At 32.1% G+C, this 21,216-nt stretch overlaps 1 pseudogene; it reads left to right on the forward strand.

Moving 5' to 3' along the window:
• The window catches only part of LOC131153944 (uncharacterized), a 49,303-nt pseudogene that overhangs the window by 25,974 nt on the left and 2,113 nt on the right, over positions 1-21,216 (forward strand).

Below are 21,216 nucleotides of genomic sequence, written 5' to 3' on the forward strand. Positions count from 1 at the left end.
GTCTCTGAATTTGAAGTTTGATTGTCTTGTCCATGATTTCTACTCTCTTGTCCAAAAGGGAGTTTTCGAATCACGTAGCCATCCAAATGTCACTCGTGTCCATAATACAATGCGTACTCTGGCTCATGCTTCTAGCAAGCTGGATTATGGAACCAGGGTCACTTTGCCTGAGTTCATGGGGGAGGCAACCTGGAGGCTGGAGCTACTATTTGATTCGTTCAACCAAATTGAAAACATCTTTACTTATTGTGAGTCCACCTAGGAGAAAATGTTGATATGGCTGTTCATTTCTCAGACTCACAGGGGCCTTGGATATAATTGGAGATAGTCTTGTTTATCAGTGCCAGCTTTGGAGGCAAGCACCAATTACTGAGTGGAATCCTCTGTGGCATATGATGGAGGAAAAAATCATTCTGATCAACTATGAGCAGGAGACATACTTCAAGTTGGTGTGGCTTGACCCAATAGAATGAAGATGTTGATGCCAGTAATGGATTCTATGGAACACGTTTGAGTTTCACAAATTAGGTCCCAATGTTTTTTTGATGATGATAAAGAGCAACACATCATTTGGTGCCCTAGGGGATTTCGTTATGGATTACGCATTGAGCTACAATCCTATGACTTCATTCCATGGATCAAGCTGCTGCCTTTGCTAGGAATGCTGAGAAAAGAGAAGTATTGGAAGGACACTTTGTTGGGCTTTTGTGGAGCCTAGTTATGTCTTGATTTGGATGACGACCCGAACTCTATTTAATTAGAGATTTCTATCCTAAGGCTTAGTCCATGGAGCGAAGGGGCCCAAGCCTTCGCTCCATGGACTAAGCGGTACAAGTCGTACTTGTGGGGGTCCGGGGGCGTTGCCCCCGGGGAAAATTTTTGGAGCCCATTCGGAACGGAACCCTAGGCGCAACATATAAAAGGGTGCTTTCGGGTGATTAGGGTTTTAAGTGGTTGTATCCGCGAGAGAGAACGAGAGCGAGAGAATTGTATCGCCACACTCTCTGTGCTTTCTTCCTGATAATATTGAAATCCCTGCAACTCTGTGGACGTAGGCAAAATTGCCGAACCACGTAAATATTGTCTTGTGCGTGTGATTGAATTTTTCTTTGGCGTTATTCTTTCTCTATTTGTTTCTCACAGGTTTCGGGAATTTGTTCGTATATTCCTAACACACTTGTAAGACTGTCCATTCCACATGAACCACCTCCTGCCCCTACCAAGCCGCCTGAATTCTAAGTAGGTTGAATAGTTTTGGGTTGACTGCCATAATTGCAGGCAGAAAGGATTTTTTGACAATTTCTGTACAAAGTCTCATGCTGCCATAGTAGAAAATTGAAGATCCGGACCTTGAGCCTATGCCTAGTTGATAACCCCTTTGATGATAAGATTGTCAATGCACTTGAATATTCAGGGAAGAAGATCATTAGCTAGCTTGTCTGTCCACTGCACACTGTTTTAACTCAAGGTCGAGTTCTTGGGAGATGATGCAGTCAACATGGAGGATTTTGTTTCTATTTTATTTTTTTCAAATTATGGTATTTTTTTTTTTTAAAGATTCTCTGGTATTATCATTTAAGGAATTAGTATTTTAGTTTATTTAGGTTTCCTAGCATATTCTTTATCTAAGAAACTACTGTTTAGATTTATTTAGGCATCTTAAATTAGTTGCTTTATCTTCCAAGAATTGTAAGCCTATAATAAGGCCCCTACTTATCAGTTTTTTTGAGGAAATTGAAATTGGAAAATTAAGTTGTCTGATGTTTGTCCTACATCATCAAACATAGTTGGGGAATTAGTTTGGTTTATGATTAGGAGTAATGTTCAATTGATTGGGACCAGGGTGATGAGTATTGGATTGATGTCGAGTTGGGTTCAAATGGGGATTTTGGGATTCCCGAGGATTTGGGTGATATGAGTATTTTGGAGATTGGAGGCCATTGACAGTGGTAGATGGGGTTGATTGGCGTGATGGTAGACAAGGTATGATGGTAATGGCTGCATTAGTGAAGGTGATAGTGCAATGATGGCGCTCACAATGGTAGCAATCTAAGCTGAATAGCAAACATTGCAAGTTTGTATCCTTGCATAAAGGAAAGGCCCTAATGTGCAATAGGCTCTGCAGGTTGGTATGGGTCAAAGAGTAATTTAGGCTTAGGTGGTTTAATTGATGCGAAGTGGGTTAATATAATGGACTAAAAAGGTTAACAAGGATTGGATGGATGGATTCATATGTGAATAAATGGGCTGGTTATAAGGTCCAGAAGATGAATGGTGGGTTGAAGATGCAATGCGCTAGTGCCCAAGGGATGTAGGAAGGGCTGGGGCCCCTGGGCCTTGTTGCATTGACTCAGAATTTCATTCGTTAAGAGCTGGCAAAGGCAATGCATTTTTGGTTTGGGATAAGAACCAAATTTGGCTTCTTTATGGGCTGTTGCTGTAGGTTGCTTCAAGGGAATGTGTTTTGAGGATGTTCAACGTGATTGTTTGTTCAATGCTAAATCTAACAATTACAAGATTTTAATTTAATGTTTTTTCATGTAACATATTTTCCAGTTGGTGCATCTTTTAAAGTAAAGCATATGCTTATTATAAGAATTCATCATTTCAAAGTACCTTTGAATTCTAACTGAATAATGTTTGAAGTGTACTTTTAATTCACTTTGGTAAATTTTCCTTTAAATGGAATTTATTTTTCATCTTTAGCATTTCTGTCCTCGTGAGTTAAGTGATTGCTCATTTTGACTAATTCACAGACAGAAAATTTTTCTATCATACGTGGGTACTATGGACGTTCTTTTGAACGACATAAATATTTATGCTAAACTGTCAATTTATTTTACTTGATTTATCGTCCATATTTATTAGATGCAGTTTAATTTTACTTCTCATTAATGGCATCTACAGTTCTTCCCTTTCAAAAGCCCAAAGGAATAGACTGCAGTGCTACTACACTGAATCAGGTATCACGCTGTTCTGCAGTTTTATTCTGTAGTGGTTTTCTTCTTATTGGCTTTCTATGTTGTTTCTTGACAGACCAACTGTCTTCTCTACCTTTTTCAGATATTTATCTGTTGAATCAGGTATCTTAAATGATCAATTCAATGTATCACGGTATTGGAAATTGCATAAATGTCATCAACAAAATCAGTGGCTCCACAATTGGTTGCAAAGGGAAATCCAAGCTTTAACTCAGGTGCATGTGTTCATCATGTCAACGGAACAGAAAACAGCAAAGGAAAAAGATTTCTTTCCTGCTTTCAGCCCACAATTATTTCCTTAGTTCTCCATTCATTATTCTGTACGGTTAGCATGTATTTTTTGACAGATTATAGTTTACACGTATAGGACTTGACAGAGCAGTTTGTAAATGAAATAGAACTATTTCTTGTCTCAGGATTGACCATAGAAGCCTATGATAAAGTTTATATGCAACAGCTGGCTTGTATAACTCCCAAGATCAATAGTGAGGATGCACAAGGAGAATCCCATGATGGCAAGCCTTTTGCTCTGTACTTGTGTTTCTTTGATGATGACTCCAATTAGACTGATTAAACAATTCTTTGTGAATTTAGTAATGCTTTATTTTATCTTCTTCTTTGTAAACCTTTCAGTACTTCGTGTATCAGTACTTTTTTTTTATTGGTATAAACTTGATTTGGTTCCAAAGAGGAAGAGTTAAATGTGTCAATGGTTCGCCAATATTTTGAAGTTATGGTTAAAATGTTTGGATTTATGGCTGAAAAAGGTGGGTTAATCTTGCTTTTGCAAATTCTTGAATATAAGGTGTCGATAATTTAATTGCAGTATTTCAATAGACTTGAAATTTGCAGGCATTGGAAGATTACATTTTAGATAATCAAGTTCTGATCCAGTTTTTATTGTATTGGCCAACAAATTATTGTCTCAATGTTTTAAGAAGCGGTGATCATGCACAGCTAATGGTTCGAGATGAAGGCTCTTAACAAATACTAGACTGCTTATAAATATTTATAGTTTCTTTTGCATTCAAGAATTCAGGAGAGATTCTGCATTTGATTTTTGCCAAGTCAGTCTTGGAACCCCCCCCCCCCCCCTTTTTTTTTTTCTTCTTCTGTTAAGTTTTCTATGATCTTAATTTGATTTTGGTTTCAAATGGTCATTGTCACAATATTAACCAAGTAGTAATCCACTTTCAAATTGTTAATTACTGAGTGGATTGGTGTTAATTTTTAAATTACATTTTTAAAAGATATGTGACGTGAAAAATATTGTCTATTACACAATATTTGAGCACTGAAAGACTCACTTCACTAATTAAACTAAACACGTAAAAATTTTACTTTTAATTAATTCAATTTTATTCATATTTCAATTTGGGCCATAAATTTATATGCTTAAATCAAATATAATATGCTGCCACACTAAATTTCCCTCGAATCTACCAAAATTGAGAACTTGAAACCAATACTCCCAAACACGATATTTCCTATTATTAGAGAGCTTAAATTTAAATTTATATAGATTTAGATAAATACAACATACAGATTCAAATCAAATACACAAAACTTGAACTCGCAATTATACCTCAAACAATTCAAAAAAATAAAATAAAATAAATTGAAGGCATCTCACATGCATTTATAAGCACACATATAAATACAATAAAAAGCAATATAAAATTAAGCTACATACTTATAAACTTGATGAAAAACTTCGATTTTATTACATATGTTAAGTGTTTTTCATTGACCTGCCAAGAACAAGGATCTTCTTTTGAAAAGATTCTTCCTTCCGCCCTCCCAAACAAAAATCTTTTGTCTTGAAATACTTCAAAAGGAGGGAGCCATCCACCATTGAGATGAAAAACTTCAATGTTGCGTCGAAACTCATTTTGCTTTTATTTTCTGAAAACAAATGAAATGATATGAAAATTTTAGGTATGAGCAAGTTTATATAGGGTTGGAGGAGTTGCAAAAATTTAAAACTTGTAGTATTCTTAATATTTTTACCGTTATTCCATTCTATAATTACCTTTTTTCCTTATTTGTTGTCATTGATGATACAAAAAATCTTTCTTTTTTAGGCCCCTATAATGACATGAAAACTTTAATGTGCACTTTCTTTTGTTTTTTTTAGATAAAATTCTAATTGCAATAAAAGAAACTTATATTGCGGTTAAATGTTTTCAATACATTTAAATGATTAAATTTCTTAGTTAATAAATTTCTATAGTAAGAAAATGTGTTCGTCAAGAAAAACACCTAAATTAAATGCTCATTACACTTTTTAAGATCATTCATATAAAAATTCAATTTTGATAATTTCTAATTTTATCATCTAATAATATTCATAATATGTTGGATAAAACATGAGTATATGTTTGGAGCCTATTCAAAATATTTTCAAGAATATTTTATCTCAAAAAATTTCATACAATATATCAATATATTTAAATTATTGAATTTGTCAGTTAATAAATTTCTATAATTAGAAAATGTGTTCATCAAGAAAAACATCGAAAATTAAATGCCCATCACGCTTTTTAAAATTATTTAAATTAAAATTCAATTTTAAAAATTCTTTATTTTATCATCTAATAATATTCATTATATGTTAGATAAAATATGAGTGGACATTTGGAGTCTATTTAAAATATTTTCAAGAATATTTTATTGCAAAAAATTTCACGCCACATTTAAAAAAAATATATATATGAGAGCGTGAAAAATGCAATTATATCAAAAGAATTTTCAAACAATTTAGGAGAGAATGATTAAAAAGTAATTCTTTTCATATTTTGAAACTTAATATTTAAAATGGTAATGAGGCCGTGCTTGAAACTAACTCAATGTTTTGAATACTACCTTTTTGAGAAAAAATTTAAAAATAGAAATATAATTAACGAAGAAATTATATTAAACAAACTAATTAAGTTGAAATGCATAGGAAAACCTCAATTCTAAAATACTTAAGCGAGATAGTAATTTTAATAATTATTTTATTAATGTTTTACTATTTGAGTCTACATAATTCAATATGGTGACCTTTTTTGTTATTAGCATCAACAAAGAAGCAGGTGCAAACACAAATAATAATAATAATAATAATAATAATAATAATAATAATAATGAGATTAAATTTTTATTAATTGAGACAATTGAAGGGTTTTTTTTTTGGTTTTTTTGTTGATTCAAATTTTGCATTGGATATGAATTAGATAACAAAAGTTAGTCGATCTTCCATCTTATACCTCTTTCACGTCTTTTGGGATATTTAGATCCACAACTTTCAACATAAAAGTTTTAATTTTTAACTGCTGAGATGTATAAATACATATTTATTTTAAAAATATTATTCACTTAATGTATTAAAAAAATTATAATCAAGGTGTGATAAGATTTTCTAGTTGAAATTATGTTTTAAATATGTTTACTTTCGGGCATCAACTAATATTATTATAGAAAATAATTATAGGCACTTTTTAAAAATTTGTTTGGTTGTGAAAAATAGTTTTTATTTTTTATTTTTATTTTTTTAAATTTTTTTAAAAATCAAATAATGTTCATGTTTACTATGAAATAAATGAACAACAATAAACAAGTTTGCCACCATTTGCTTGTGGAAATAGATTTATTTAAAATTTTAAAATAATTACAAAAAATGCTTCCTTATTTTTTAATTTTATTTTACATATAGAAGTTGAAAAATAACTTCTCATTATTTTTCCAAATTTCCAACTCTTACTTTGTGTATGGAAGCATGAAATTCATATATTGTACTAATTTGTATGATAATGTATAAAGTAACTTCTAAACCCACAAAATTAAAAATTTAAACCCTAAAATCCATGATTTGAGGTATTACTTTCTATAATTTTTAAAAAATTAAAATAAAAATAAAATATATTTTTTTGTAATTATTTTGAAATCTAGAAATGCAAAATGAAAATATTTCTTTGCACATTTAAACAAATTATTTATTTTATATTTTAATACAAATCTTGAAAAACTAAAAAAATGAGTTCACTTTTAATATTTCTTTGAAAAACTGAAAAATAAAAATATTCTCTACAATTAAATTAAACGGACCCTGATATTTAGACACCAAAGAAATACTTTTCATAATACAATATATTTTTAAAACAAATAACAATTATTGATTAATATTACCCAAAAATGTATTATATATTGAAAGTTTGTTTAGTACAGTTTGACCTATATACACAATGAGAAGCAACCTATCTCATGCTGCATATCAATTCCATCGTCACAAATTCTTCAAAATACAATCAAAACCTAAATTATTAATTTGAAACTTACCTAAAAATCCATTTTCATTTTTATGTAATTAAAAGAGTTAGAATTCAAATGAAAAAATTGAGTGCATGCTTGGCTTTTCTAATAAAGTGTGCGCTATAAACAATCATGCCGAGTACTATAGGCTGATGACCATTAGAAGTCCACATAGTAGCAAACCACTCTATTTCACTCTTCTTGATTTTGTCATATGGATTCATGATGACACGCTCGTGACATTCAATATTTTCCTTTTTATAATTTTTCAGTAAAAGTAAATTTTAAATTCAAAATTACATAAAATTGTGATTGTTTTAGGAGCATCGATTTTGCATCCATGATTATAGTTCATTGTCTCTTCTATCCTCACATCCATCTACCATTCTACTTAAATTTCAAGAATTGGCCAATCAAAAATATGAAGAGGAAACCTATAACCGCCGCCAAACGACGTCGTTTCTCAAAGTGTATGTAAATATTACCCTGGCAGGAAAACAGAGCCGGGATTTAAACCCAGTGGCGGGGGGAGAGCAAAGCCTGCCCATAGTAGCAGAGCTCAGCAGACTCCTCGGACCGTGGAGCTTTCATGGAGAAGTTCACGCCACATGGAAGCTCTTCTCCTGATGAACTTCCCTTGACTGGTCTTACCTTTGCTTTAAAGACATCTGAGTCCCTCCCCATCAGCTACCTCCAACACCTCGTTGATTCTTCAGCTGTTTGCTTTCATTTATTCCCCCACAATAGGATATCAGTCTATTTTGTCTTGTGGGTACATTTGGATTTCGCATTCCATGCTTTCTTCCAATGCAATTCTAAGCTCATGAAGATTTTATGTGACTGTAAATTAAGTGCTAGCATTCGTCTTCGGTATCTGTTAGCATCGGAGGGCTTATGGGTAGACTTGATGCATATAGGTTGACCCAAAAGCTTAAGCCTTCTCCTCACTTGTGAGTTCTAAGTGTTTTCTCATGAACAGAAATCGTCTCAGAGTAAGTTCAATCCTTCAATAGTTGCTTAAGTTGGTCTTACCATTACTCCTTATATGCCTCAGATTGCATTTCACGTGTCTTTGAATCAATCCTACCTCCCACATTTTGACCCTATACGGATCCATCTTTCAGGTCTAGATGATCCCTATTGGCCTTGATCAGATACTTGGTCTTTCAATTGTTAGCACGAGAATTACTTTCACATTTTGACCTTTTTTTATAATGTCGCTTGTCTAGAGTTACGAATTGTCAGCTCTGATACCACTTGTTAACATCGAAGGAGTCCACAGATAGACTTGATATACACGAGTGAGTACCAACTTGACCTAAAAGCTTAAGTCTCCCCCTCACTTATGAGTTCCAAGTGCTCCCCCTTGAACAAAAATTGTCTCGGAGTAAGCCTAATTCTCCAACCATTATTCAAATGGGTCTTACCACCACGCTTTACATGCCTCAGATTGTATTACATGTGCTTTCGAACCAATTCTACCTTCCATAGTATCAAATTTGAAAGATAGATTTGATGCAGAAGGATATATAAATGGATTTAGGAGTCCCGAGTGGGTGAGAACTCATTTGGCTGCTACGACCATAGCTCGTGTCATGTTAGCCCTCTTAAGAGGAGGCGCCACTTGCGTTGGTAAAACTATCATGGATGAAATGGCATATTGGTAAGAAGAGTTATTACCTACTTGTTCATACTTAATAAACTACTTCTAGTTCCCATCTGTTTAATTTGAAGAACTCAATCTTGTTGCTGAGTTGCTTAATATCATTCATTTTGATATGCATATGCCAAATTCAGCTGATTGCCCTTGAAACTCACAAATGAGATCAATGTTTCTGTTTGTTTTTAAAATCATTCCATTTAAAAGTGAAATGATGTAGTTGAATATTAAGGAAAACAAAACTAAATCATTTCCATTTTTGTTTCTCTTCCAAATGCCCCTTTAATGGGCTGTGTAATTTTGCGCAGTATGTTTTGGGAAAACAGATGGTATCCCTTTATCTTTTGGTTCTTTCCAAAAATCCCTATGATGGTTTTAGGTTCTCACCTATGTTTTCATTTTCATGTGAAAATCTCTTGAAAATTCACATCGTATTTTGCAAGTTATACAACCCAAAGGGAAAAATTTTGTAAGCCATGTAATTGAAGAGGAACGAATTTTCGCAATACTTTTGGCCAAAACAAGCATTATGGCATGCCAACAAATATAAATTTTTTAAATACCCAAAAACATGCCCATAATTGTCCAATAATTACCATGATAATTAAATTAAAATACTCTTTAAGAACATAAAAAGTTTGCAATTTAAATTAAAAATTTATTTACTTAAATTTAAATAAAAGATAATTTAAAGTTATAATAAAATCAATTTCGGACTTGCAGTATGTGATGCCAAACATTGCCTAACTCTTTTTTTTTTTACATAGGAACTCTAGCCACCAACGAGCCTTTTCGGATCCTCTGATGTGGCACCAAACCTACGGATCAGTATCCTCTGTCTCCAAGTCTCGCTGATCAGGGTAAAATCCGGAATGCGGACACAACTTCTATGCATCAGTTGGACGTTCGACCAACCCCACCCCTGGGACACATCTCCATTATCATCCACGGTTTTCACTGGTTCACGGAGAACTCTCACCATCCATGGTCCCTATTGGCTCACAGAGCGAATTCTCACCATCCACGGTCCCCGCTGACTCACAGAATAAACTCTTATCATTCATAGGTACCATTGGCTCCATGAATGTATTTACTCGGAATTGAACCCTCGATACTTCTTGTTACTTGTTGATGCCTTTTCACCGCATCATGTCTGTGGGGGCAACATTGCCTAACTCTTACTCATCGTATCTATAATTGTTTTTTTTAATTAAGAACTGAAAAGGAAAAATTTAGGAGCCATTTGGTATAATTGTATAAAATTATGAAAATAAAAATAAAAAATGAAAATAAAAAGCAGAAATAGAAACTGAATATTGAAAATCCAATAACCTAACAAATTAAGATTTTGAGTTCATTTTAGTCCTTGAATAAAATAATAAAAAAAAATATAAATAACAAAAGTATAAATGATACAAACTTAAAATATTATAATAAAGGTAAAGTTATTACATTTATATTACTTAATTATTATTTTTTAAAAATTCACTTTAAAAGAACAATCTTATTATGCATGATCATTGAAAAATGGCAAAAAAATTTTTTAATGACCTTTATTATTGCTTTGAAAAATTTATGAATATTTTTATTTTAACTATATTTTAAATTCCATTGAGATCAAGTTTTTTCTCAAGTCTGGATTCTGACATCCTTCAACTTCCATACTGACCCATTCATCTTAATCTTCACAATTTTCTTGCTAGTTATGTTGCAAGGTTGATAATTGCCAAGATATACCTTACCAAAGTCACCTGGTATATACTCCTCTAGGCAATTTTTACTGCAAGTGGCATGAAATGAGGTTTCAAAGTCTAAGACCCAAGACTCCTTATTCTCTAAAGAGTATATCAACATATCACCTTCTTTTGAAGCAACATTTGGTTCTGTCTTCGCCTTATATTCCTTTTTTGGACCTTTGCACTGGTTTCTAAAATGACCGAACTTTCCACAGTTCCAGCACTCAATGTTCTTTGTGCCCTGGGAACCTTTGGGATTTCTGGATTTGGATCACCTAGACCTAGATCTGCCACAATTTTTTGATCAGGCATGCCCGCTTCCTTTCCATGAATCTCTCCCTCGGCTTCCACATTCAATGCTGAACTTGAAGTGGAAGCAGTGTTTGACATCCTGATCTCTTTTGTCAAAATCATGCTAATGACTTTATCAAAATTCATCTTTGATTATCTTACGAAACTATTGATCACAGTAACAATATCTGTAATGACCCGAAGAATAATGATATTTAAATAATAGAGAAGAAGAGAAATGGAAATAGAAACAGAAGGAGGCAGTAGACTTCGTCAACGAACGCTTTGCGCTCATCGACGACGTTGTACTTTGGGATGCAATGACCAAGAAAATTTATCAAGTCCTCGTCGACGAACACAAAGGATTCATCGATGAGGGTATAAGAGGGTCTGATTGACGAAGACAAGTTTCGTCGACGAGAAGATACCGAGAGAGGATTTTGGGGAAATCTGAAATTTGTCAACGAAGATGCAGGTTCGTCGACGAACTTTCTATAGGACTCGTCGATGAGGTGACATGTCTCATCAACGAATCCATCCCTATAAATAGCTCGAACTTCATTTTTAAGCATAATTTTTGGCGCAAAACCCTCTCTCTCTCCTCCCTTCGATTCTCCACCCTTCTCTCTTTGATTTCGGGCCAGATTTCCACCAGTTCGAGTATCTAAAGCCACCACGATGCTCTTGGAGAAGTTCTCTGCATATCTGCCAGAGTGGATCATCGGTGGAATTCCGTTGAAATTCATCCCTAAGTTGAGGTAAGACTTTTTATTTGAAATTTGGTCTTTCCACAATTGAAGGAAATGACGTACTCGAATAAATATTGAAGTTTAGTTATGAGAATTATCATTTTCAGGGTACTGCTTAGGGTTTCCTACACGTGTAAGACCAGTACTATAGAGGGGCTTTTTAGTTGTCAGGTAAGGGGATAAATTAAAACAATTATTTTTCTTAAAATTACTATTATTTAATAGTAGAATAATTTTCAGAAATCATGTGATTAGATATGAGTATAATTGAGAAAATGTAAGTTTGGGAAAATACTGCAATTGTACAGGAAAGGTGTTTTCAGAATGGAATATACGGTTTCATTCAATACGTGTGGCATGAATATTATTTTATATATATATATATATATATATATATATATATATATTATACCATGGTAAGTTAGATTTACAAAATAAGCATGTTTACAAATATTTTTGGGAATAACATGATAAACACAGTAAATTATGATTTCAGAATAAATGATATGTTCGGTGCAAGGCCGTAATTGATGTTTGGTGCAAGGCCGTATTTACTCATGTTATTCAGCGCAAGGCGGTATTTACTTATGTTATTCAGCACAAGGCTGTGTTTATTCATGTTTTCGGCGCGAGGCCATAATTATTATGTTAATGTAAGATTCATAAAATGTTATTATTTGATTTACGATAAACAATATATGTTTATGTACTATATGTTATCAGAACCTGGATGTTAGTTTAGTTCAATTTCAGGAGCATGGTACCGTAGCTTACAGATCAGATATCTATGATCAGATTGGTGTTAACCACCCCACGAGGGGGTGGGAGATGGATAGTCGATGTGGCTTTCAGTGTAGAATGTAGACGTCCGCCTGGCAGTTTGGACCAGGGTGTTGTGGGCCCATCGTACTTACAGACATTTTTGACTAGGCAGTGGTCGGCCAGTCATTGTCGGGTCCCGCCTTCGAGCTGCACAACCCGTCATGGGGGTAATATATGACATTAGCCATCTATACATCCTGTGTAGTTTTCAGTATCTCAGATAACCCATGATTAGTATGATTACTTGGAAGTATGAAATTATATGTTCATCTAACTATATTACAATTTATGTTTGATGGTATGTGAAATGTACGGTATAAGTATTATAGCATTAAATATTCATGTTACCACACAGCTGATTTTAATTTATCTACCCTTACTGAGAGGTGTCTCACCCCGAATATTAAATGATTTTTAGGAAACCCGGAGAGACCGGCGGGTCAGGGCTGCCGCTGAGTGAGTTGAGCTTCCCTGCTAGAAGGGTAAGTTCTGATCTAGGATCAGGAGATTTATGTTATAAGATCCTAAATTTATTTTGGTATTTATATAAACACAGATATTTGGTAATGTAGTTAACTCTGGTGTTTGGATTTTATGGTTACGAAAATGTGATTTAAATTTACTACTGCTTAGGTTTCTGTTGTGTATGACAAGTGTCCTCGATACCCACGGGTTCGGGTAGACTATTGTATTTATTATGTTTTATTATATGATTGGAAAGGGGGTCATTACAATATTTTTTCAACTCTCAGGCAACTGACTAAGAATCAGTAAGGCACGGATCTCACTATCAATTTACGTGCCCAAAGTTAAAATCACTATCAAACTTTTTCTTACCATTTCAAATTACTCTGAATTACCAAGTGCAGTCATATTTGGTAAAAAAAAGCAGAAAGGCTTGGAATAGCAATGGTTTTGTCTCAATTTACACTTAAAAGGTCAAAATTACTATTGGACACCACCTTAAAGTTTCAGACCATCTTGAATCACCCAGGATGGTCAAAAATGGCAAAACTATTGTAGAAAAGGGAAAAAATAAAATGTAAAAGGAAGAAAAAAAATAAAAAACTTGCCAACCTCTGTTTTGGGCATTCTGTCAAAATGACCATTGATAGTGCGGAGTTGGTTGGGGCTGCATTGTCTACCCCAAAAGGTGTGAAGCTAGTGGTGGTCACATTGGCAATATATGAAGGTCTACTGTAAAGATTCCAAAACTGCTTAATAGTATGATTACTTTGTCCACAATGAGTGCACTTGCGAGGAGTGCCTCTACCTTGCCCATCTCTTCTACCACAACCACTCGAACCACCTCGATAACTTATGCAGTTATTTAGTAGAGAACTAGAATCACCCTAAATATCAAAGGTTGCCTTCTCAGATCCAGATGCAAATATAGGAAAATGTGTGGTAAAGGAAACACGAAGGACATTATAATAAACATTAGCAAATGATGGCATCTCTACATTATTAAGTATTTGGGACTGGATTGCCTCAAACTCAGGCTCAAGTCCGCTAGAACCTAAAAAATTGTCATATGCTCCCTCTACTTTTGCATCTCATGAATGACGATGGTCATAGGTTGCATGACATTAAGCTCTTCATGAATATATACGTTTCATCTCACCAAAATAATCTACAATGCTCTTATCTCCTTGTTGTAACTGAAAGTACCACTCCTAGGATACATCATACATACATGTAATGTTACTAAAGTACAGAAGCTTGGCATAATCCCAAATCTCCTTGCATGTATCTAGATGCATGCATATCTGTGCAATCCGTGGCTCCATTGAATTCCAAAAAAGGGAAACATTCAAGGCATCTTCTTGAATCCACACTTCTTTTCTCTTCTAATCAGAAGGATAAGATTGGTGCAAGTGGTTAGATTTTCCAAATTTTGCTCAATAAACCCAAACAGATTTATTATCTATGATAGCAATGAAGGAAACATGTTTTTAGGATTTATAGACTCCATCCCAACACTCATAAACTTGCAGCCACACCAATGTCAAACAAGAAGAGCAATCAAAGCTAATCAAGGCAATCATAAACTATGTGAAACTCCGACACAACCATGGACATGATGAATTACTTACCAACTGATATAGCACTGCCACAACCTCACAACTAAACTTATTAACATTGTCACTGCCCTAAGAAACTCAAAACAATGCCTTTATGAGCACCGAAAAACAACTATCAGATTACCACGAGTGCATGGTCGAAAAAGGTTAGATAATTGAGCAAAAAACATGTCTGATAGCTTAATAATATAGTCTAGAGAAGGAGTCTAAACATGGTAGAGGAAAAGAAAAAGACAAAGGAAGTCAAAAACTCTCTCACACAATAGTATATGGAGTTGAACGATCATCATTTGGCTAGCGCATGGGACACATGTCAGCAATGGGGTTTTGCGGGGGTAGGCTTTAGAAGGTGTGTGTGTGTGTGTGTTTTTTTTTTGTTGTATGGTTGGTTTTGTGAAATAAAGAAGGGTGGAGGTGGATCTGAGAAGGGTAGTGATGGGAAGGTGTTTTCTAGCGACACCCGAGTACGATAGGATTTAGGTTGGATCAAGCTCTGATACCATGTGGAGATTTTGATTAAATGAATTACCTAACTTGAAAATAGGTCTCTCCCTCTATTTATAGTACAAATTAAATACATTCTAATGACAAAAATACCCTTACTAACTCTCACTAATTAACGTACTAACACACTTAATAATAATACTAAAAGACATAAATAACCTCTAATAGATACAAATTTTGGAAGAAAAAAATTCCACATGACATGCATGTGTGCAACAAGCAAAATAGTAAAATATATCGAAATTTCAAAAAATATGAAAAATTAGCACATGTTTGGCTCCTTCTACAAGATCAGATGAATGAAACATAGAGATGTTTCTACTTAATCCAACCTAATACTGTCACATGAGCCCATAATAGTAAATTCTTTTAATTAAAAGAAATACGATTTAAATGAAAAATTAGCACGTCTGGCTCCTTTAACAAAAAAATATTACTTTCATAATCAACTATGCTGAGCACCATGACGAGTAACTATTATGCATGGGCTCACGTGACAGTATTAGGTTGGATCAAGTAGTAAGATGACTATGTTTTATTCATTTTATCTTGTCATGTGAACTCATAATGACACGTGTCTGTAACACTCAACATTTTATTTTCATTACTTATTAGTAAAAATAAATTTAAAATCCAAAATTGCATAAAATTATGATTAATTGTTTATGAGCATCAATTTCATATCTTATCATTTATATTTACATAAATTTGAATAAAATTTATTAAATCCAAAATTTTCAAACTGCAAAATGGTTAGCTTGAAAGTTCATTATCTCTTCTATTGTCACATCCATCTACCATTCTACTTTATTTTTGGCTCATGGATGCAAGTTGTTATAATAAACTTTTTGAAAATGTCAAGATTGGCCAATCTACTTTATTTAGTGTATCAAATATGGATTGATACACTAAAAGCTTAAGATCCAAAACTAAAACATTAAGTCAAAAGAGTTTAAGATAGAGTAAAAAAATAAGATAAGGATTCAAGAAATTTTTTTGGAACTCATCCAATAATGGCATATGGGTGCTCTTTTGGCATTAGAACTTCCTCCACTTACCACATAGGGATCAAATTAATATGTCAGGCCATCATAGATCCTCAACTAGTGAAGAGGGTATGAGTGTTATTAAATTTAAATTCAAGAGGAGGTTAGAGTGTCATTTTCAAATGTCAGGGAAGTCTGTATCGACAAATCTCATGGCTGGATAATTTACTCGTAAACAATTGTCGACAACAGCACCACAGTGACAGCTGCATTATTTTGCTCCACTAATACTCCTTTCCTCTGGTGGGGTTGGACCTACGCATTCAATATCCCGACCACAAACTCTTGGCCTTGTAATGAAACCCACAAAATGCTTCTCAGAGGAAACAAAGATCCTGTGGCCAAGAGTTTTAGATTTCCTTCTGATTTTGCCAATTTACAAAATATTTGATCATTTTAAACCCATTATCAGGATGACTGCATGTTTTAGCTGAATGTGTCAAGTTTTCCCTTTCATTTTATGAAATGCATGGTCGACTTAATATTTTTATGTAGGAGGAAGATGTTGACATCACTGTGCATCATGTACTTGGCGTAATTGACTCATTTAGGAAAAGGTGATAAGTTGCATTCTAGCAAGCATCGAAGATTGATGCATCTTTACTTTGATAACATGCCATCCAAAATGCATTAAAATTTAAATCCTTCACTGACTGTTAATTCTTCTGGATTATGTCTCATATATGCTTAAGTTTGGCGTTGAAACTGTAAACACGTACAAATTGTGAAGGATATTGTGAATATTGAGTCATTTTTCCTTTCTAATTATTTTTGCATACTGTGCTTACACTAACCTTCAATTGTCCAGAGATAAGTGACTTAGAAGTGCTGAAGCAAAGCAAGAAGCCTTCAACTCTCTAGTCTTAGATGCTGCAAGGCTTTTTTGACTGGAAAAGCAGAGCGTTTTGTAATTGAAATGGTACAATTCCTTGCTTCAGGATTGAATGTAGAAGCCTATGATGAAGTTTATATGCAACAGCTGGGTTGGATAACTCCCAAGATCAATAGCGAGGATGCAAACGCAAGGCTTTTGCTCCACACTTGTATTTCTTTGGTTAGGAGTTAGGACTCTGATGAGACTGATAAAAATGGTTCTTCATGAATTTGCTAATGATTTGCTTTATTTTTTCTTTGTGGACCTTTTGGTACTTTGTGAATCAGTACATTCTTATTGGTATAAAATTGAGTTGGTTCCAAAGAAGAAGGGTTTAATGAGTTTACGGTTGGCCAAAATATTTGAATTTTTAGATAAAATGTTTGGATTTGATGCTGTATTAAAATTGAAAAAAGTGAGTTAATCTTGCTTTTACAATTTTTTGAATTTAATGTGTCCATAATTAGATTGCGATATTTCAATAGAATTGAAATGTGCAAGCATTGGAAGATTTCATTTTTAATATTTCAGTGTGTATGTCTTTTTATTTATTGTTTTTTTTTTTGTGAAGATAATATTTCCTTTGGACAATAATCAACAAATAAGCAAGGTCTTTTTCCTTTTCTTTTATTTTCTTTTTAAAATTTTTACAAGTAATTACATATCATAAACCAAAAACATTAAAGTTGAAATTAATTATCTCGCCTTCTTAGGATAATCAAGATAAGAAAAAGAAAAAAAAATAAAATAAAATAAAACAAAAGAGAAGGAAACATAATACTCGCTTACATGTTATTCAAACTTTATCAAATGTGTTTCAAATAAATTCACTCATAAATACAATAAAAAATGATAAAACTTTATGAGCATAACATTTTATAAAAATTAACGCATGAAATTTCAAGCTAAATGCTTCTCATTGACCTGCCAAGAATAAGGACCTTCATCTGAAAAGATTCTTCCTTCTGCCCTCCCAGACAAAAATCTTGCCTCTTCAAATACTTCAAAAAAAGAGAACCATCGACAATTGAGATAAGAATTTTGAATATTGTATCGAAACTCATTTTACCTTTATATTTCGAAAACAAGTAAAATGGCATGAAAAAACTTTAGGTACAAGTGGGTTTATATAGGATTGGAAGAGTTGCCAAAATTTAGAAGTTGTAGTATTCTTAATATTTTACCATTATTCCATTCTATAATTAGTTTTTTCTATATTTGTTGTCATTGATGATACAAAAAGTCTTTCTTTTTTAGGCCCTTCTATAATGACATGAAAATTTTAATGTGGATACCCTTTTTTCGCATAAATATTGTAATTACAATAAAAGTGACTTATATTAGTTAAATACATTTAAATTATTGATTTCTTAGTTAATAAATTTCTATACTAAGAAAATGTGTTCGCCAAGAAAAATATCTAAATTAAATGCTCATCACACTTTTAAGACTATGCACACTCATGTTTGGAGTCTATTCATAACATTTTCAAGAATATTTTATCTCAAAAAAAATTTCATGCAACATATAAAAATATTTAAATTATTGAATTTCTTACTTAATAAGTTTCTATAGTTGGGAAATGTATTCGTCAAGAAAAATACCTAAATTAAACGCCCATTACACTTTTTAGGACTGCTTATACTAAAATTCAATTTTAATAATTTGTAATTTCATCACATAATAATATGTAGATAAAATATGAGTGTCAGTTTCGAGTCTATTCATAACACTGTCAAGAATATTTTCTCTCAAAAAATTTCATGCAATATAAAAAAAAAAAATTATGAGAGTGACAAATGTAATTTCCATCAAAAGAAATTTCAAACAATTTAGGAGAGCATGATTAAAAAGAAATTATTTTTAAATTTTCAATTTTAACGCAAATGAGGTCATGCCCAAAACTAAGTTAATATTTTCGAATACTAACATTCCAAGGAAAAGTTTTAAAATAGAAATATATTTAATATTAGATATTCATTTCATCATGGACATTGTCAGCCAAAACCACTGTTTTTTTTTCAGTAAATCAAAGAAGAAATTTTATTAAGCAAACTAATTAAGTTGAAATGCATAGGAAAACCACAACTCTAAAATACTTAATGAGATACCTAAAACACTAGTTGAGATGCTAATTTTAATAAATATTTTATTAACATTTTATTATTAGGAACTTCATAATTCACTATGGTGACCTCCTTTGTTCAAATTTTTACTAATAAAGATATAATTAAAATTTTTTTGTTTTTTTATTAATTGAGAGTTCACATTGGACATGCATGAACTACGTAACACGGGTTAACCTATCTCCCATTTTATACTTCTTTTCACCCTTCTTAAAATTCAATTCCATTGCTTTCTACATAAAAGTTTCAATCTTTTAACTGGTAAATATATATTTATTTTTAAAAATATTTTTCATTTAATGTATTAAATAATTACACTCAAGGTGTAATAAAATTTTCTAGTTCAAATTATTTGTAAGGTGTGTTTACTTTTTAGACATCAAATAATATTGTTGTAAAAAATAATTGTAGGAACTTCTAAGGATTTGTTTGTTTGTGAAAAACAACTTTCATTTTTCATTTTTTTTTTTTCCAAAAATGTAAAAAAAAAATCAATTAATTTTCATTTAACAATGTTTATATGGAATAAATGAACAATAATAATAATAATAATAATAATAATAATAATAAATTGTCATCGTTTGCTTGCAAAAATAGTTTCTTTTAGGAAAAAAGATACTAACCTTCCCTGATATTCAACAAAAAGATAGAGAATTCCCCTAAGGTTTCGAAAATCTTAAAGACCTCTTATGAAGTTTTAAGAATTCCAAAAATTTCTCCAAAAGTTTATCAAAAGATACAAACATTTCTTTGTTTTTTGTAAAAGGACAAGTCTTTGAAAAGAACATTTGTGTCCTTTTGATAAATTTTTAGAGAGGTATGCAATGTTTTTAAAATTCCAAGAGGTCAAAAGGATTTTTAAAACCTTAGGAGAGGTTCCTGTCTTTTTGTCAAATCTTATGGGAGGTTAGTATCTTCTGTCCTTTTATTTTATTATCTTTAATTTTTTAAATAATTACAAAAAATACTACCTTAGTTTTCAATTTTTAAAATTTACATATAAAAATTGAAAAATAATTTTTTTTATCATTTTTTTAAATTTCTAACTCTTACTTTGTGTATGGAAGTATGGAAATTAGATACTATACTTTAATTTATGTGGATTATACATAGAGTTTCTTTTAAATTCATACAAATTTAAAATCCAATCACCAAAGTTCATGGTCCTAAGTATTACCTAATATAATGTTCAAGAAAATTGAAAAATGAGTTGTCTTCCTTGTAATTTTTTTTCAAATCTAGAAATACAAAACGAAAAATTTCTTTGCACATTCAAACAAACACTTTATTTTTTATCTTTTTAATAGAATCTTGAAAAACTAAAAAAGGAAAAATCAAATTTTTAATAATTCTTAGAAACTGAATAATAAAAAATAAAAAACATTTTCTACAATTAAATATGCCCTTAAATTTAGACAACAAACAAATACTTTTTTATAAAACAAACTTTTCTAATACGAAAAATGCTAATCGATTAAAATATTACCTATATATATAACATAATGAAAGTTTGTTTAGTCCCTTAGAGGGAACACATGATTTGAGCTCTATATATACAATGAGAAGTGCTAGCCCATTAGGTTTCATGTTGATTTTAATGATGACAAAGCAAATAAAATTAGTACATGTGTTGTATAAGTTTGAATTCCATGAATTATTATATGAAAGTTATTTTATTTATGTTTATGTATAGAAATCATTTGGTATATAGGGTTAAGTATGTTAATACGTAACTAAAAGCCAAATGTACTAACTTGAGTATCATATAATAAAATGATTGTATATTTTTATTGAAAGCTCCAAATGTCACAAGACCCTTTATATTTAAAAATAAACTCATAAATCTTTTCAAAAATATTCAATTTGACTCTTATATATCTAGAGTTAAAATGAGTATTTTTGTAAAAGTGGAGCCTATGATTTAAGAAAAAAAGTCAAACTATAATTTTTAACTATTTGTTGTATGGTTGGTTTTGTGAAATAAAGAAGGGTGGAGGTGGATCTGAGAAGGGTAGTGACGGGAAGGTGTTTTCTAGCGACACCCGAGTAC

The sequence above is a fragment of the Malania oleifera genome, chromosome 4, assembly GCF_029873635.1.
Source record: "Malania oleifera isolate guangnan ecotype guangnan chromosome 4, ASM2987363v1, whole genome shotgun sequence".
Lineage (NCBI taxonomy): Eukaryota > Viridiplantae > Streptophyta > Magnoliopsida > Santalales > Ximeniaceae > Malania > Malania oleifera.